This window comes from Ictalurus punctatus, chromosome 12 (genome assembly GCF_001660625.3).
Source record: "Ictalurus punctatus breed USDA103 chromosome 12, Coco_2.0, whole genome shotgun sequence".
NCBI classification, from domain to species: Eukaryota; Metazoa; Chordata; class Actinopteri; order Siluriformes; family Ictaluridae; genus Ictalurus; species Ictalurus punctatus.
In genome coordinates this window covers 23,363,529-23,384,470 of record NC_030427.2, presented here as the reverse complement: position 1 = coordinate 23,384,470, position 20,942 = coordinate 23,363,529, and the positions used below count along the sequence as shown (strand labels likewise).

General features: G+C 36.7%; 1 protein-coding gene across 10 annotated transcripts in view; it reads right to left on the bottom strand.

Moving 5' to 3' along the window:
* Positions 1 to 20,942, bottom strand: part of adgrb2 (adhesion G protein-coupled receptor B2) — a 442,839-nt gene that overhangs the window by 395,365 nt on the left and 26,532 nt on the right. Inside the window, exon 2 of one of the 10 annotated variants that reach the window (XM_047158787.2) lies at positions 5,703 to 5,800. The exons of the other annotated variants lie outside the window; for them this stretch is intronic. The gene's annotated coding sequence lies outside the window, so the exon portion shown is untranslated. The remainder of the gene's footprint in view (positions 1 to 5,702; positions 5,801 to 20,942) is intronic. 10 annotated transcript variants of the gene reach the window in all.

Genomic DNA, 20,942 nt, shown 5'->3' with positions numbered 1-20,942 from the left:
TGTTGTTGACTGGCTAGTTTTATGAAGTTGTTTTTCAATTTCAAAATCCATCTTAAAATGAGAAGAAATGCAGGAAAGGTTACTCTGGTGAGGGCAAAGAAAATCTGAATGTTCCCAGGAGAGTAGGCAAGTGTGTGTTTGTGATGTATAGCTATTGCCAGGAACCCACTGTAGCAGTATACCTGCGGTGACGGTCACTCAGGTTTCAATCCATGGCCCAATTACTCATTTGCACTTTGATTTATGAGGCTGGCACACCAACTGTTCACTCATTTCCTTAAACACTAGTGTGCTGTACACCACAAAGACATATTCCCTTTAAGCTTGCCTACACTTTTCTGGAACCCAGTAGATATTAACTAAAGCAGAGAAGAGAGACAGGAGACTGAGAAGCTTGCATTGGGTACAGGATTAAGCAATGAGTTTGTTCAAAAACAAGTATTACATTAGCTCAGAATGTCAGCTTTGAGTCCATGTCAAAAACTTTATGAAATACAGTACATGGTTGCTAAACTAAGGTGACTTTCATTAGCCAGATTAGCAATTCATTTTAAACAATATATCAACAGTTTAGTTGAGATTCTATAGATAGGCTATTAATTTGTACCCTTTCCCTGTCACTTTATTTGGATGGTCCAGATAAGGTCCAGATAAGCAACTTACATTATTTTAAGGATACAACAATTTCCAATAAATGCTTAACTATTAGTGATCTGTTTATGGTATAAATAAGTACTAAATGATTTGTACTGACACTTAACTTTACCACTCTTGTCTAGTGCACAGACTCATAGGTTTTATTGGCTCTGATACATTAACCCCAGGTATAGACTCAACATATCTATTTTGCGTTAACTCTATTTGGATAGTCATGTTTCTATCTTTTGATGATCATCCAGTTCAATTTCAGTTCATGTGGGCTCTACTGATATATATTTAATGATACGTTGTTCAAAGACAGTTAAACATGACAGTCTATTGATGGTCTTTAGTGTTCAAATTGGACTATCCAAATAAATTGTTTGATAAAGTTGACATGTTTACTGTTTCTTTGTTAATTTATTGCAATCAGGGACAAGTTTGTGTCCCAGAAGATGGAAGTCATCCTTCTTGGTTCAGGCTGTGGTTTAAAGAGTAACTTGACTGGGAAAGTCAAAGAAGATCCCATAAACCACATGGAAATTCTAGTTAGTTTATATAGTCTCTTCAAAATATCCTCTCCTCTGGCGTCTTAACACCATTAAGATGGTCCACAATACTGCAACTTGAAGTACAAGGCAAATAAAATGAAAAATGAACACCAAGTCTCTTAGTAAGGTTTTGCTCTAATATTAACTGCAACAAAGACTTCAGTGTGCAATGGCATAGATTTTACTGTCACATGCCCACATGACAGTCTCACTCCATACCACCAGATCTCCCCATCAGCTGATTACTAACCCATTGCTGAGGTACCTAGCTCACCTGATTCTGATCCAATTCTCCTCCAGAGACACCATAAAACACTATATTCCAGTTCCTCTTTGCAAAGTCTTGGAAACTTTATTGACTTCAATTTGAGCCATATGTTATTTTATATTGGACATTCTGGTATTTTGAATCTCAGACGGTTTATTGTATTTCCTTTTTATGCTCCTTAGGATTCATCCACATTTGTTGGACTTGGACCAAACACTGATGTTGTGTCTCTGGAACTGTTCTGCACTGTAGAGATGTGAATCATTCTTCCAAAAGTATTCCTTTAAATGGTGTTTTGATGATCTCCTAAGACATACATATTAATCAGATCATTTATGGTCCCTTGGATGGGAGCAAGGTTATCCTGGAAGAGAATGCTCCCATCACGATAGAAATGTTTCATTACAGGATGTAGGTGATCAGTCAGGATAACCTTTTGATTTGCAGTTCTCCTAAGGATACAGGTTGACTCAAACCATGCCAGCAAAACATAACAGTCACCTTTTTTGTTACCTGTCTGTATGCTGAGACTTATTCAAAAGGGGGAAAAAATGCAATGCAGCACAATTACACACTAATCCACATTAGAACAAAATCTGTGACTCTCTACACAAGGTAAAGGCTTTACAGTATAAACAATTGTGTTCCAATTTATTTTAAACACTATTAATGTTTTCAAGATTAATGAGAGGTCTTAAGCAGGGCTTTACAAATTGAAATGCATTTAATTTGTACGCAGTTCAATGCACTTTTACCTAATCATGCATTATGTATGCTTATCTATCCACAGAGGATTATGGATGTGTAATCTACAGCTTCTGCTGTTTGCATGTTATGTTGGACCTAAGCTGTAAATTAAATTATTATTAACATTAAAATATTATTCCATATATTGGATGAGCAAATTCATAAGAAGCCACACAAGCCAACTCAGCTGAAAGGTTACAAGGGGTTAAGCTTATCTTACGAGGCAGTGTTAGCTGTCATTGTCATGGTTTCCCCTTTAAGCAGCGGGCTGGAGAGCATGTGGGCGCGCATGCACTAGCAAGGTGCTCGAGCACCTGCTTTTCGTTTGTTGACAATCGTGACATTGTGTACATTGGACACGTGCTTTTTGTTATGTTTCTGTTATGTCCCCTCCCTGTTCTGTCATTGGTTGTTATTTCATGTGTGTCTAGATTGGTGTCAGCCGTCAGCAACTGACGCTGATCATGTGTGTATATATACCGCGCACCTCCCAACACACGGGGCGGAATATTATAGTAGATTAGATAAGTTTAGTTTAGACTCGATTCGATACCATAGATAGTCATAATCATCATCAAAGTTATAATGTTATGTTATGTTCCATGTTAGATTAGACTGTTTAGTTCACGCTGGTTTTTTAGCTCCCAGTTCATAGTCATAGTTTATGTTTCTTGTTTTATTTCTCGACCCTGTTTTCCATGACCACGACATTGATTCCTGCCTTGCCCAGTTTATGTCTGTTTACTGCTTACCTGACCGTTGCATGTTTCTGGATTACGTTTGTGGATTACGATTTGGATTTACCTGCCTGTGACTGTCAAACTGCAATTGCATCCATCCTATCTTCGTTACGTCTTGAGACGTGACAGTCATAGCATTTTTGATGCTTTTTCTAATTAATTTTTATTCATAGAGAATGCAGTGAAACCTCTCATGTTCCTTGGAATCTTTGTGGATTTGAGTGAGATTCGGTTGGATTGAGTGGCTCTGTAATTCATGAGAATCACAGAAATTGAATAATGAAAATAGGCCTGTGAAATCAAGCCTGCCGAGACTCATTTGCTTTCTTCTTTCCGATCGCTCTTCTGAAGTTTCGTCCTTTCACCTTCACAATCTTACCTTTAATAATTACACTCTGACACATCACACTCATAACAGCCTTGATGATGAAAAGCAAAGAAGCACCCACATACTCAGTCACAACGCTCACTGTCTCAGTCATAACTGATCAAGTTGCGAATGCATTATCTGACAATACAATGCCAAAATGGCTGACTTCTGTTGTTAATGTTAATGTTAATTATTACACAAAACAGTATCTAGAACTACAATTCATTTTTTAAATTACTAATCAGGGCTCCCAAAATCAGGAAGATCGTCAGATGTGATAGGAATGTGGCATAAAGATAAAAAAACAACAACAACAAAAAAAAAAAAAAAAAAAAAAAAAAACAATAGTACCTTGAAGTAGCATGTAATTTAAAGAAGATGGTAGGAAAAGAACTAAATGAGAGTATGGATGGGGAATGTAAAGTAAGGAGGATGGGCCATGCATAAGAAATTCTTGGGCACACAGTGGGAAGCAGAATTAAAGCAATTGTGCAGCAACAGGGTTACAAGAAAAGGAAAAAGCCTCTTCATTTCATCATTATCTCTTCTAAAATGGTGGTTTTGATCCCTGTGGAGTCTCACCAGGCTGTAGGAATGATGTTCCTCTTTATAGTGATGGTGCTGATGTTCTGTTGTAGCATGTGCTTGTGTGTGTGTGTGTGTGTATATATATATATATATATATATATATATATATATATATATATATATATATATATATATATATATATATATATATAATTTTATTTTTTCTGACACTGGATTAATTGATAATTGTGCATGGTGAAGAAAAAAAAAACATCACTTCTAATTAACTGAGACCCTGTTGAAACTGTGCAGTGTGAAGGAAAGCAGAGTCAAATATAGCTTGTATTGACCTATTAAATTTGAAAAGCCCTGTACAACAAATGTACAACATGACCTCCACTTTAAAGAAAAAAAAACAACTAATAATAACAATTCGCACATGCTAATTTGGCAACATTTACCAAACTTCTACTGAGATCAGCCCTGGAGGATCACTGAATTAAACAGTAAGCTTTTTCTTAATTATGGCTGGCTGATCTGGCCATCCATTTGAGTGTGAAGAGCAACCTCAGTATAAAAGTCTAAGTCTTTTCATTTTTTGTCATGTTCAACAAAATCAAACAGAAATGAGCAGCAGAAAAAGAAAAGCATCCTTCTTGCTTTTGTACTATACTGCATACAAGATAACATTGAGACCTAGGAAGTGCTGAGCTGAGCTTTTACTATTTTATTACATGGTACTGTATTCATCAGCCCATGCTGCAGCAACACCGCGCCAATCCATTCACCTTGCATAGGGCATCTTTCTTACAACAGACAGCACTATGCCACTACATCGACACATTACCCCGAGGTGCTTAACCTCCTTAACAGACAAAGCAGCAGGAACACAACAGGGATGGGAGAAGACACTTTGCTTCTGTGTCAGTGCACAGCAAGAATAGGGCATATCCAAGTGCAACTCTGGTGTCTGTACAATGTAGACATTTTACTTATGAGGCTGATAACACAACTGAATTCATCCTCCTTAATAGTCATATGTAGAGCCGGTTTAACACTGTGTGATTTCAGCAGGCTTTTAAGATTATTAATTGTCACACTATACGTCATGATCCCAATAAAATCTGGGCTGAATTCTATTAAAAAAAAAATAAAAAAATAAAAAAAAAATGTGATAACATGTTCTTCATGTCTGATTATATGATATAGAACCTCTAATGGTAGACCACAGATTAAATAAAATAATTACATTCGACTTACGTCATCTTTCACAGCGATTATGTAGAAAATGGGGTTGCATAAACAGGAACATTCTTAGGAGATTGAGGTCATAAGAATATTTTTGCTGTCCATTAGTATGTTTCCTTTACATTTAACCATCACCACTATGGAATTTGTACTGTAACTGTCACACGAGTCATTCTTTGTCTTTGGTCACAAGCCCATACATCAGAGGCCATTGATTACATTGTGTTCAAAGACCACCGATCTCAACTCACCACCAAAGAAAGTGCCATGACAGTCATAGTGTAAATATAACTTAACACTCTATTCTTCATCAAACCACAAGTATTGTATTCTCAAAAACCTTTGTGGATGGTTAGTGCCAGAGTTCCTAGTTCTCTAGTAGATTTTTAATGACTTAATTTGAAACAAAAACAGCAAACACTACCTCATTTTCATTGTCACTCCAAAGATAATAATTTGTGAAATGTGAAATATCTGTCTTTGTAAACTTATTGTATTTCCCATTTACAGAAAAAAAATGATTCTGAAAACCATTTGAGTTTTCTGATCTATCTTATTTGGAATAGAAAACCCTAGACCAATTCATCCTTTTTAAAATAAAAGACTTTTACCTTGGTCAGCCTGCATCATGTCCACTGAGATGGTGCCTACTTTTAAACAAACCTTCTTGTCTTGTCTTTATAGTTCCATTAAATCTGCTGGTCTGGAACTGTGGAGTCAGTAACATCAGGAGTTAGTAAATCCAGCCCAGAACTGTTTTTATTTTAGTGAAAAGGATTATAGGATACCATGTCCAGTGATCCAGATCTGGGCTCAGTGACAATTCCCAATCAGATCTACAGACCATGACTAGGCTTTCATGTATAACAAACATGGCAAAGGTTGAAATGTTGACCCAAGGTGCCAAGGTAGGCATGAGTTGGTATCATTGATATCACAAAATGCTGAATGGTTATCAAACTCTCTTCTAAGCCCATCAGAACAATAGAGTATATTGTGGTCTCTTCTATTGTAGATGTAGGCCATCATTTTCTAACACTCAACTTATTCACCTGTTTTCTCATGATTCAGAATGGATCAACTAAGATTAAAGATGATGTTGTGGCCAAAAGGATGGATAAAATATTTCAGATAGCATGACATATCTGAAGTATTCACATATCAATCAATTGCTTAATTCTGAAAATAACAAAAGTGCTAGTTACTTGGTCAAGCAAGCGCTGGACCAGAGCCATAGTTATTATTATTGACGACAACTAATCCAGCGCCATTTTCTTGCTGAAGTATTCCTTTTTACAACAGAACAAAGCCCTGTCACTTGACTGGCAGCTTCAATAAGCATTGCTGCCACAGATGAATGGAGTGGCAAAAGAAATCACCTGCCAACCAATTTCCTCGATTCATCAATCTCCCTCGCCATCTTATCCACACAGGAAATCAAAAGGCATGATGAAGAATATTGCACATCAGAAAGCCTAACTCTGCTTAGCAACCTATAGCTGCCTTGTAAGTGGGAAAGACATCGATCCATTGATAACTTGTTCTGACACTGGACACAATGGCACAGTAAATCTAATTGAGGGTTGAACTGCTATAGGAATTTTTTTTTTAACTGGACAGCAGTTGTAATGGAGAGTTGAGGCATGACTCTGAATGCAGCAACATTGCTATCAAGACAATTCTAGCATAAACAAAGTTTAAAAACAAAACAAAACAAAACAGAATTTTAAAACAAAGCCAAAACAATAAATGGCATTGATTAAACAGATATCTAACTGTAGTCTACAGATTGTTTCGATTTTCCACTACTACCCTATTGTATACATATTTTATACACTTGTTACTAAAGTAACAGTGATTGCAGTCCATGTCCCGTGACCCTGAAAAGGATTAAGCGGTATAGAAGATGGATGGATGGATGGATGCAGTCAGTGTTCATATTATGTTGCACATGTTAACAGACTTTATTTACTAAAAGATAATTTTTTCGATCTGAGCATTAGTATAGTATAAAAATCGGTCTTTACTACTTTTTCAGTGACACGAATAAAAATAGGTCTTTTAACAGACCAAAGAGACGACAATCCTGTCTTCTTGTATTTTAAGATGCTTCCAAATTCACAGGCCAAAGCTCACCAAGAAAAAGTCAGTACAAATTGAATGTACATGCTACCAAATGCAAATATGCATCTTTCACAACCTGTGTCTTTTTTTTTTTCTTCAGTGAATTGACTTTTCTGCCAGGTCTGAATGCTGCTTTAGCTGAAAAAGCATAGTTTTAGTAGTAAGGGGTCAAAGACTTCCTAAACCATAGAGATTTACGATTATTACCAAAAGCCATAATAGGAGAAGACAGACATGCCATTATGGGGGAAATGGCTAAACATAAGGAATGTAGGTGAATTCTTATTAGTATAATATATAGATTCATTCATTCATTCTTTCATCATAAGTAAGTACTTTATCCTGTTCATGGTCACTGTGGAGTCAAAGCCTATCTCAGGAACACTGGGTGCATGGTGGGACTCCAGTCCATCAGAGTACTATACACATACATGCACACACATTCACATGGAGGGGCAATTTATCACAGTGCATCTACAGGACAACCCACATGGACATGGTGAAAACATGTAAAACGTAAAATGCCCAAAATGACACCCACAATGTATGGATGATTGTACAAATTAAGTTTACAACAAAGCGTTTTCAATAATTAACGCTGTAGGTTAGATGCATGAAGATGCCACCATTTGACTGAAGCATATGGTATCACAACTATAGCATATGGTGAGCAAACTGGATATTGAGATGCATATATACATCAATGTGATCTTCAAAAGTTAAACAAACTGATCTGTTTTTTGATAACTGGTGAAATATTATACACTAACACTACCTAATACTCTGTAAGTATACAGTAAACATAGCAGAATCATGGAGGAACAAAATAAATACCATTAATAAAAAATAAAGACTCACTAATGTGTCTAATTACATGCAAGGTTCACTCCTCCTAAGATCACACACCTGATCATCCTTGTTGGCCATATTGATCTCTCTCATCAGACCACACAAATCAATCCACTGGGCTTGACGATCCACTGTTCTAATGAGTCTTTCTATCCTCATCTTCAAAGTCTTCTGTTCCTGTTAAAGGAATTAAGCTCCTCTAAGATATAAGTCGGTTAAAGAATAGATCAATACTTGGTTCTCCTGTGTTTTCTTTGAAAATCCTACTCTTGCCAGCGTCCCCAATAATTTCCATTATTCTTGAAGGCACTAAGCACTATGTAAAAAAAAAAAATCTATATGCACAGGGCTTCTAACTTTTTATAAGCAAAGGAATATAAGTACAGTATAGTGAAAAAGGGATGTAACTAAAAACAGGGGGAGTAAAAGGGGAAAGTAATTTTATAACTGTCTAGAATACAAAATGATGAAGTAACATTACAGAGTTGTTACAATGTATATAGAGAGGTCGAAAACTATACAGAGAAGCTATATTTAAGAAAAGTATCGGTACTGCCTCGAAAACGTACTAAATTAAAAGTATGGAGTGAAAGTTAAAAAGTATCTACATTTAAACATACTGAAGTATTCATGAGTAAATGTAAATATTTCGAACTGATAAAATGTCCTCCTGACATGAAAAAAAAAAAAAATATATATATATATATATATATATATATATATATATATATATATATATATATATATATATATATATATATATATATATATTATATTCTTTAAACTCAGATAAATCAAGAATTTGTCTTGCTGGTTAGTTAATGATTACTAACCCAACTGGAAAATGCTAAGGGGGCATTAGCATTGAAAACTAGCTAGCAAATTTATGAAACTTGAATTTAATTAGATGTCTTTTTAAAGAAATTATGTGTAAGCACACCTGTTCATTATACTTCAATACAAAGCACAATTCTTCCACACTTATACTTAACTATAGTAACAAAGTACAATTGCTCAAGTATTACCACCCCTGTGTGTATGATGCAGAGAATGTTTGGTATATTAGATACATTAGTTTAAGGGATGTCGAAAAATATACATACAAATGATATTAATAATGCTTAGTATTGCTTCACATCATTTCTAACTCAATTACTTTATGCAGTAAGCAATAAAAAATATAACATGCATTTTAACTGATGTTCAAACAACGATGGCTAATGTAATCATCCCTGCATATTTGTTTGTATTGCCTCACATGTAGCATCAGCATATGGCTTAATTGCACTGATAATTCCTCCATGTCTAGTTTACTTATTCCAAGTCCCTATCACTCCTTCGACTTAATTTGCCTGATGCATCCTGCTGCTACAGTCATTTAAGCAGAACTAAAAGAGAAATTAAAACATTTGTAGATTGAACGTGAGTGCAGTGGCTGATACTCTAAGCAAGCGACATTACTCAGTAGGTATGACAGGAACACCTTCACGTTCATCCTTTTTCCCTCCCTTACTCCCCCATGCCACCATCTCTCTAGTGTATTTCCAATTTCCAGGCTTAAATAACTTTTTTTTCTGCATGGCTGAACCCGAATGATATCCGTCATGACTTATCACAAATTTGTCTTCCAGAATTATTTTTCACAGCAGAAGGTATAATGTTTTAATGAGTTTTTATTGCATATTGATTGCAAATAGATACCTTTTGTCAAGGTCTCGTATGAAGGATGTGGCGGAATGCTTCTATGTGACAGGGCCTGTCAGTCTTTTCAAAGGGGACTCTGTGTGTCGTGTGTGTCGTTTGCTTGTGTTAGTGCAGGTGTGTGTGTGCATTTGGCAGCTTTAGCTGGATAATTCAATGCATGGATTAGATAGAGTTTGTATGGGTATAAACGCATTATCAAGGCAAGAGTCGGAAATGTAATCACCGTGCATGGACAACAGATGAGATGGGGGTGGAGAGGTGAGAATAACCCAAACAATGTGTGCTCTGGCACGATTACAGAGATATTAATATGACAAGCCGTATTAGAATCAACGAAACAGCCTGCTGTCATAGACTAAATAAAAATATATATTCTAGCTCATCTCTGCTTTTAATCATTGTGCCAGTTTATGTATATATATGCAGTGCTGGTAGTCTGGAAGTATTTAGATCATGAGACAGTGTATGTCTTGGTACTCCAGAAATCCAGGTATAGAGTGTCAGTTTTCATTTGTGAGAATTTCATCTCGATTAGAGGGAATTCATGCTGCTGGTTCCGTTGCATTAATGGTGAGAAAATGATATAATCCATTACATCCATTGCATATTTATTATTTACAACTTATTGAACCATTAACATTCATGAATGAAAGTAAACATTGAGTTAGGCATATCCAACCTTTGCTGTGATCTCTTGTCAGCTGTCAAGCTGTTTCATTATCAATGTGCAAAACAGTTAACTGTAACTGTCCAGTGATATTAGATGGAAGGGCTAAAATCTAATATCTATCCATAGCTCAACAATGAAACTATAAGAGTTGAGTAATGTATTATATCAAAAGTTCTCAGTGATTACATGATGATTATGATGCGGGGTAAACTTCTATGCACATAGATACCAAGATAAATTAATGGATATAGATATAACCCATAGATACAAAAAAAAAGGAAACCAAGATAAATAATGTCAGAACTTTTTCCACCCTCAATATGACATTACAACTTATAAAAAGTGACAAACAATCATAAACATTTTTAAGGAAAAAAGGAAAAAAAACAACAACCCAGTTGCGTAACTGTGCACACCCCTAAACTAATACCTTGTTGAAGCACTTTCTCATTTTATTGCACCACTCAGTCTTTTTGGGTAAGTGTCTATCAGCAGGGCATATCTTGAGTTAGCGCTTTCATTTATTTTTTTTTGTCAGAAAGGCCTTCCATCCAGCCACCCTACCCCATAGCCCAGACATGTGAAGAATATGAGAGATTGTTGTCACATGTACAGAGTAATCAGTACTTGTCAGATATTCCTGCAGCTCCTTTAATGTTGCCATGTGTCTCTTGACAGCCTCCCTGGTAAGTTTTTGTCTTGTTATAAATGTTGGAGGGACGTCCTGTTCTAGGTGATGTCACTGTGGTGCTCGATTTACTCTATTTGTTGATAATGGCCTTCACAGTGTTCCATGGTACATGCTAATGTTTTGGATATTATTTTTATACCCCTCTCCTGATTGATATCTTTCAATTAGTGGGATACCATGCATGCTTTGTAAGCTTTCTGTGGACCATGGCTTCACCAGTCGGATGAAACCAAGAATATGTGAAGAAAGTGCTGCAGAAACAGCTGGTCTTTATTTGGGGTTAGTCAGAATAATTTCATTGATGACAGCTGTATGATAATTATTTTTGAACATGACACTGAACGTGATTGGTTCATTCTGAACACATTCTGTACATTCCCAGTTGTAAAAGGGTGTGCACCCTAAAATGTTTCTGATTGTTTTTCACATGTTCTTTTATATGAAAAAGTTCTGGCATGATTTATCTTGGTTTAATTTTTTTTTTTACATCACAAAGACCCTGTCATGTTAACAGGGTGTGTAGATTTTTATATCCATTGTACACCTAAAGGCAGATAGACAGCTGCTTTAGTGATTTCCATCCATCCATCCATCCATCTTCTATACTGCTTAATCCTTTTCAGGTTCACGGGGAAACCTGGAGCCTATTCCAGGGAACATCGGGCACAAGGCAGGGTACACCCTGGACAGGGTGCCAATCCATCGCAGGGCACACAAACACATGTATGAATGGATGTGTGTCACACATCCATTCATACACTACGGACACTTTAGACATACCAATCAGCCTACCATGCATGTCTTTGGACTGGGGGAGGAAACCGGAGTACCTGGAGGAAACCCCCGCAGAACGGGGAGAACATGCAAACTCCTCACACATGGTCATGGTGGGAATCGAACCCCCGACCCTGGAGGTGTGAGGCGAACGTGTGGAGCTGTGAGGCAAATGTGCTACCACTAAGCCACCGTGCGCCCATGTTTAGTGATTTCATTTTTTAAAAATGATTTTCAATGATTTTATCCAACGTTTCCTCTCAATATCAAACATTGTGAACAGAAAAATTGAACAGTACCAAAAAACACTAAACTTATCATCTCTCAGAAAGAAATCAGCCTTAGTCTCATTTCTTCATTGTGTATTTTTCTCATGACTGGTGGTGCTGTTGCACTTGGTTCCACAAAAGTCCAAAAATCTGTCTTACAATATTTAATAACGGCAAATATTCTGATGGGAGTGCCAAAAATGAAACCTGATAGCTTCTTTTCCACACCTTTTATTGTTTCTCGTTTTAGCATACAGCAGCAGATTCCATATTAAAATGCCATTTAATGCTTTTTGCTGTCTCTATAACTGTGTTTTGTTATACTGTACACCTTTAATTTATTTTTTATATGGACCAACATGCAGTAGCCAGAAAAAAAACAACTGAGCACTCCAACCATCCATCCATACTGCTTATCCTACACAGGGTAGGGGGGTCTGTATCCCAGGGAACTCGGGACATACCGAGGATCACCCTGGATGGGGTGAAAACCCATCACAGCGCACAATCACACACACATTCACACACTCTATGGACAATCTGGAAATGCCAATCAGCCTACTATGCATGTCTCTGGACTGTGGGAGGAAACCGGAGTACCTGGAGTAAACCCCCAAAGCACGGTGAGAATCTGCAAGCTCCGTGCACACAGAGCGGAGGCGGGATTCAAATCCTAACCCCAGAGTTGTGAGCCAAACGTGCTAACCTCTAAGCCACTATACATCATGATACTGCCCAAACACTTACACTATATACATACCACACTGTATATTACACCATAAATAAAGTGTGGCCTTAAAGGAAGTCTCAGCTCCTTTAATACTACCAATCTTAGTGTATTAATGATTTAAAAAGTAATCTGAAGCTATAGAAGAGAACTGAGTGAGGTTTAATACCCTCTTCAGTGTAATCTCTGCTACTTAAGAGAGATCATTTGCCATTCCCAGGTGCACAATCTCCAACCACAGAAAGAGTAGATATCTGAGAGGTTCATTGATTATTTAGACTCTAGACTTCCATATTGCATTCCAGAGGTCGATGAACTATGTTGGAAGGTGTAGAGAACTTGAGACCATCCGACTTTTCTTTTAGATTTCCATCTTATATTGCAGAGAAAGCCTCTATGAAAGTTGTTCCAACCTCCTGGGTATTTCTCAAATAGGCTTCTAACCTGTTACTTTCCTCCATGGAAAAGCACTGACGTAACTGAAAAGTCATTGAGCAGAAGCTGGCAAGCTGAAACTAGAATGCTGAAGAATGACTGATTGCAATAATGCACTGTCAAAGACTGTGGTACACATTGATTCTTCAGACAAAGGCAGCAAATAAATCTGTATAGTACCAGATGGACATAAAACAAATCTGATCTCAACAGGATATTTTGGAAAGAGCTGCATATGTGAAAGGAATGAGTGATGTGAACAGGTTCAATATTTAAGACCATCATCATTTGCTTTCATTTTGTTTGACTCATGGCACACTAAAGGCTCTGTTTTTGTGATCATGATGCACATGCAAAAACAAGGCATAAGATTGAAGTACGGCTGCAACAACTTATAAATAAAATTTATAATAATCGATAATTAAAATAATCGACAACAAATTTCATTATCAATTAGTCGGGTCTGTGATATCACTGTAGATAACCCTCGTCAATGACGTCACTTCACAATGGTGAAAAACGCATTTCTATGAATAAATCTGAAAAACAGTTCACAGAGTGAGCTGCTGCAGGGAAAAGTGCACAATCCAGGTCGTCCAAATTCAACGCTTCAAACAAACTCGTAAGTGTATTAATGTGGCTTATCGTGTCAGATGCTGCGACAGATGTGTGTGCTGATTAATGTGTTCCAGACATCTTTTCTTCAGCACGGAAATGAAATGACATATCTTTATCTGTAAATATTAGAAATTCATGCCAGTATTTCCATTTTACATGAAGGCACGTCCTGACAGCAAGTGAGACTCTGTTAATCTTCACTGAATGAGCGCGAGTCCATGCATACACGTCAATCAAACAGCGCGGAACAGAAAGGAAGCTCAATAACACTGACTAAAACATTCATTTGATCAAATATGTTGTTTAATGCTATATTTAGAAACAAAAGTAATTGTGTTTTTATGAGAGCAGTAACTGTAATAGGTTTATAACATGTATTTGTATATAATGTAAAAAGAAATGTCATAGGGCGCACGGTGGCGTTTGCATGTTCTCCCCGTGCTGTGGGGTTTCCTCCGGGTACTCCGGTTTCCTCCCCCAGTCCAAAGACATGCATGGTAGGCTGATTGGCGTGTCCAAAGTGTCCGTAGTGTATGAATGGGTGTGTGACTGTGCATGTAATTGTGGCCTGCGATGGATTGGCACCCTGTCCAGGGTGTACCCCGCCCAATGTTCCCAGGCTCCAGGTTTCCCCATGACCCTGAAGGAAGGATAAGCGGTATAGAAGATAGATGGGTGGAAGAAATGTCATACATTTACAGAATAAAGTAACGTGTGTGTGTGTTACTGCAGAACATTCAACCTCTTGACAGAACATTTCCTCTTGGCAACAATCACAAAAAAAAAAAGCGAAATCCTGTACGGACTGCTTAAAAATATGTAAGGGAACCCCCTAGCGGCAGTTTCCATAAGTCCCCATGTTGCCAAAAACAAAATAACCAAAATAATAATAATAATAATAATAATAATAATAATAATAATAATAATAATAATAATGTCACACATTTACATTGATTTGGCAGCACCCCCTTATTTAAATCATCTTCCCACATGTCTTTTTATTGCTAAAACATGAAAACACCAAATTCTCAGTGGACCTGATTGCTTTGGGGCACCATGCATTAATTAAATAATTGCAAAAGCAATTAATTGTTGTTTACTTGGTTAAAAGCTGATCTATGCAATCCCTACCACAACTCAATCACTTTTTTATACAATCACTACAAATCACAAGAGACTGAAAACCCCACGAGAGCTTTATCTAGATAATGTGCTTCACACCAGCTCCAACAGCAAAAACAATTTCACATTTTTTTTATATATAACTGTAGGTTATTTGACCAATTATTGGATCTTTTGATCACTCTGAGATTGTCTTTTGAGAGCGAGCCTAAACATAAAGCCATGAGAGGCAATATATTCAATTCAATTCAATTCAATTTTATTTGTATAGCGCTTTTTACAATAGACATTGTCTCAAAGCAGCTTTACAGAAATATCAACATGGTATACAGATATTAAAGGTGCGAATTTATCCCAACTGAGCAAGCCACTGAGTGGTGACGGTGGCAAGGAAAAACTCCCTAAGATGTTTTAAGAGGAAGAAACCTTGAGAGGAACCCGACTCAGAAGGGAAATATACATATATAACTGATAAAACTACTGACAACATAGACACTACTGTCTATTAAGTTAAATGTTATGGTAAAAGTTTGTTAGATGTGTTTAATGTGTTATTTTAATACAGTAATGTTACTTTGCACTCATTTCTATGGAGTTTACGCTTCACTTACACATTAAAAAATCCCACTAGGACAGATGGTCTCATTGACTTTGTGCCTCACAGCGGGGTGGATTTAAATGCTGGTGAAAATACAAGCTCATGCATGACTAAAATAGGGTTTATAAAATATTTCCGTATGAATTGGCCTTTAGTAAACACAACTGAGTTGTTTGACTTATTTGTTGACTTATGCATGAAATAATTGAGTCTACAGTAGTTAGAATATGGCTGAAGTACCTCATTTATATTGAAGTGGGTTGCACTTATAAATGTACATATTTGGCTCAAAATTTATTAAAATTATCACTGCACTGGTAGATTTTGAATGTTATAACCTGTTTTGGATGACTCCATCTATATCAGTGCAGAGCATTAATGGCCACAAAAACAGCAACAGAGCAGCAGTGTCAAAAAAAATGGCTTGAATATAACCAAAATAGCAACAATCTGGTGTTAACCAGCAAATTGCACTTCAGTAATGACTCATGTCAATGCAGGTGTATCCAAAATTAAACACTTTTCACTTAAATTAGGACAGAAATCCTGCTTTTTATGGATATAGTCAGCAAATCCTATTAAAGCAACTAAATGCAATAAATGGGGGTCAAGCAAAGGCAACATAATAGGCATTAATGCTGAATCACTGAGTGTCCAACTGATTTGAGTTAAGCTCAGAGAGCTTTTTTTCTTGTTCCACAAAGAGAACAAATAATTCCCAGAAAGAAATTCTCCAGAAAGAAATTCTCACACCATCATAATATGGCTTTGAGTCAAGGTTCAAATAACACACATATTGCAGTTAAAAGCCTATCAGTTTAATGGAAAGCATGTCTTTAAGATATTCCAGCTCAGATTGTATTTAATTAGTCACATGTTTATGGGAAAGGAAATACAACTGTAGGTCAAATTCTTCATGAAAAATGCTTCATGATTTCTAAACTACAGATCTTCTGGAATGAAAATAATTCACCTGCATAACATACTGCAATTTGTAAACACAGAAGTTTTTTTTTTATTATTATTATTTTTATTTTTTTTATGCTAGCACTGTCAGCATGGTTTGTAATTTCTGGCTCTAGCAGTTCCTCAGTCTCAGCTACAGCACACAAGTTCATAAGTGGTCTCAAATAGAGATGTGTGTGGGACTGTTTTTTCCCTTTTTTTTTTTTTTATTATTTTGAGTGCCTGACCAGGCAGTTTCTAAGGATGAATGAATGAACATGGTCTTTATTTGTTCCTTGAGCTTGAGTAAAAGCACAACTTTTTAGTTGCTTCCCAGGATCATAGTCCCAACACACACCTCTAGTTTCAGATGTGAACATTTCTGGCATACTTTCTAAAAAGAAGAAGAGGAAGAAAACCCAATATAATATTACATCCCTAATAGAATGGGATCAGTAGTTTGCAAAATCTATGTATATTTGCTATATACTGTATTATAATAGCTAAATATTCTGGGACCGAATGTTGAACAGAATATTGCTCTGTTCCTCAAACCCTCTTTAAGGTCACACTGTTTCACTCTCTACATTACATATATTCCGACTTGTATTTTATAAGGTCCTATTCATTCATATTCTTCTGCAGAACCCTAGAATTGTCACCACCCCAACAATAATGGCCCTGTCAATATAACCTCACAATTCCACAATACACACCATTTAATGCTAACCTCAGTGTTTGATTGGATACAGTTGGTCCCCTGGTTCAATTGCAGACCCTGTGATGTTCAAAGTCATCACTATATACACACTGCGACGGTATGGATTCTGGAGTCTCTGGAGAACTTGAGGGATGGAAGTTCATACATTCTTCCAAAAGATATTACTTTGAATAACCATTGTTAACACCATTCAGTAAGCCCTCGTGTCTTGAGGGTGGGCAATTATCATCCTAGAGAAGACTACTCCCATTAGTGTTTGCGTATTGATTTGCAGTGACCCTTGCCTCTAAGGGGACAAGTGGACCAAAACCATGCCAACAAAATGCAGCAGAGCCAATCATTGTACAGGTCAAGCATTCAGACCTGTACTGTTCTTTTGTTCAACGCCATCCATGCACTCGCCCACTTGTTGAGAATATGATGAAGGATGACTCATCTGACCAGATCACGATTTCCACATCTCTGTAGACCAGTCCCTGTGAATTCTCAAATGTGTATTCATCATTGTAATGAGTTGTTTATACACTGGAAACCTACTAAAATATCCCTCTCTGTATTGAGAGAAAAGCAACGTAGGACGAATTTGGCTGCAAACTTTGTAATTTTTGTCTGTCGTGATTCTTGGTTAACAATTCAATTAGGAGTGATTTATAGTAGCATTATGTAAATATGTAGTGTCACTCTTTGTGCCACTCTGCTTTTCTCCCTACTTAAGCTCTGCCTCTGTGCGTATTACTTATACTGATCTTGTCACATAATGCAGGTGATGACGGGTAGAGAGGGATGCAATCGCAGTAAAAAGCTTTATTAAAGAGACAGGCAGACAAATCCAAAACACGAGAGACAGGTTCAAAGTCAAAAAACAAAGTCAAAAAACAGGCAATGGTCAGGCGAGTGACAAACAGACTAAACTAGGTGAAGCAAGAAAACATGAATCGAGAAATGGGCTATGAGACAAGAACAAAGGAACAAGTCTTGGTAATGACAGAGACAAAAAGGCAACAGCATATACTTATACTGTTTTGTAATAATGAAATACGAGGGTGTAAAATAGACAAACGAATCAAAGGGGTAACATGGAACAGCTGAGACAATGATGACACATAAGGGGAACAACCAATGATAATACAGGGGCCCGAGACAGGACAGAAACCAGAACAAACACATGTGTAACTGTAACCAAAGTCAGTGTAAACCTGGAAGCATGTGCTGATGCGCCTTGGGTAGTTCATGGGAAATCCATCACAGATATCCTCTACTGTGTTAATGATTAAAATATGACCTTCACGATTATCTAAACCAGTTTATAATAAGGATACAGTGGGATCACCAAACCTGGACATTGAAGATTGGGAAAAGATCAGGCGATGATTCTTTTTTTATTAAAATTTGCTAATTGTGTAATGTACATATGTGCATTATTGTGCATAACAATTCAAGTTTTATTTATTATATTTTTATTATTACTTAATTTTGCTATTATGGCACCAGGGGGACATGGTGACTTAGTGCTTAGCATGTTTGTTTCGCATCTCCAGGATCGGGGATCTGAGTCCTCCCTCCGCCCTGTGTTCATGGAGTTTGCTTTTTTCCCCGTGCCTTGGGGGTTTCCTCAAGGGTACTCGAGTTTCCTCCCCCTTTCTAAAGACATGCACTTTAGGCTGATTGGCATCTCTAAATTGTCTGTAGTGTGTGAATGGTGATTGTACCCTGCAATAAGTTGACACCCTGTCCAGGGTGTTCAGAGTCCCCTGGGATAGACCTGCAACTCTGTGTAGGATAAGCATTACAGAAAATGGATGGATGGACGGCTTATAGCACCAGGAAAGAATGTATACAGAATTTACTAATGGCCTACCATACCATCTGCTCTAGCAAATGTCATAATCTTAATATACATAAAAATTAAATTCTAAGGTGGTTAACCTTGAATGAAGGCTAACCACACACAAAATCCAACTAAGTATGTTCACCTGAACTGTCTTTTGGGGTATATCGTTTTATCTTTGTGATATATAAATAATGGGATTAATTAATGTTATGGTGAGTTTTCTGACTGAAAATGAGAACACAACTGTGCTGTATAAGATCCTTCTTGATATAATTTGCAGAAAGTGCAAATGGTAACTGCTGAGCCACTTGTGCTGTTGTAGCTGAGCACGCACCACAGACATTGTTAAAAAATTAACCTTTTTCTATACTTAACCTAGGAATATAAGCTGACATAAGGCTTTGTGGTTTCTATGTGTGTGTGTGTGTGTGTGTGTGTGTGTGTGTGTGTGTGTGTGTGTGTGTGTGTTCCATATAGACACAACTTAAATGCTTTCTTCCACTGACTGATGTAGACAGCACATTTTTAGGGTAGTTACTTGAAATTGGTACATTTATATCAACTTAATAAGTTCAATAATAAGTGCATTAAAATTATAATTTTAATAATTACAATACTTAAATACTGGTTTGTACCGTGTTATGATGTTCTCTGTAATTATCGGAACAAACTCATAGAAGAACATACTGTGTGAGCTCAGCTGTCTTGTTCAAAAATAAAGAACATTTGTTGCATTTTTCTTTCATTCCATTAATTTAGCTCTGAAGTTACTTTAAGCCTATGTCTGTGCCCATGTTTATACAGGGGCAGCATGACCATCAGGGAAAACAAATGGACACATGCGGGTTTTTTTCTGACATTGTTTCTACCAGTTAACTTCTGCTCTGTGGGCTCTCATGCCAAATACTGTATTTGTAGAGTCATATTCCATCTGTTCAGGAAAGTACTTTCAGACGTGTCCTAACTTTATACTGATTTTTGTAGCATGTAATAATCAATCAGGTTTTGAATATGATAGTGGAAATTCACAGATTTATTTTTTTTTGGTCAACACATTAAGAATTAATACTAGGTTGAAAAAGGAAAACAAAATGCTGCATTACTACCACTAGTGGCATTATTAAACCAATTTATCTTGCTTTAGCTGTGGGTGAACCTACAGCTTGATGTCAGGGATATATCACCCTCCATAAAAACAGTTTGCTCAGTAGAAAGAAATATAGATTACTGCAATGCTATGCAGATGATACCTTGAATATCTGTCTTGGATGAAATGTTTACCTCTCACGGTCTCAAAAAAAAATAAATAAATAAAATAAAATGAGCAGCTAATCTGAAGCTGCTGAGAAACCAATTAATATTTTCAAATGAGCATATTTTTTCATCTGTCATATTGCTAACCCACACAGGCATACATACAGTATAGCATGATATGTAGGACTCAAATTACACTACATGTTAGTTTCGTGTGAGTCTTGGTTATCAGGATCACAAGATAAGGACCTGAGGATCATTCGCATAAAAATGTTGGTATAAATACACCCAAGATGCATAAAACAGATTTTAAATCGGATTACTCATATAAATGTATCTGTCTCCAAATCACATTTGACAGCCAAAACCTCCCTATACGTTGCTTTCTAACACACATGGTCCATGACCTTCAGAAACATCATGTTGTAATCATGAAAAAAATATGCAAAGTTGATGTACAACAGAACCATATTTGCACATTGGCAATTTAAGAGTGATATCTAAATGTAAAATGGACCA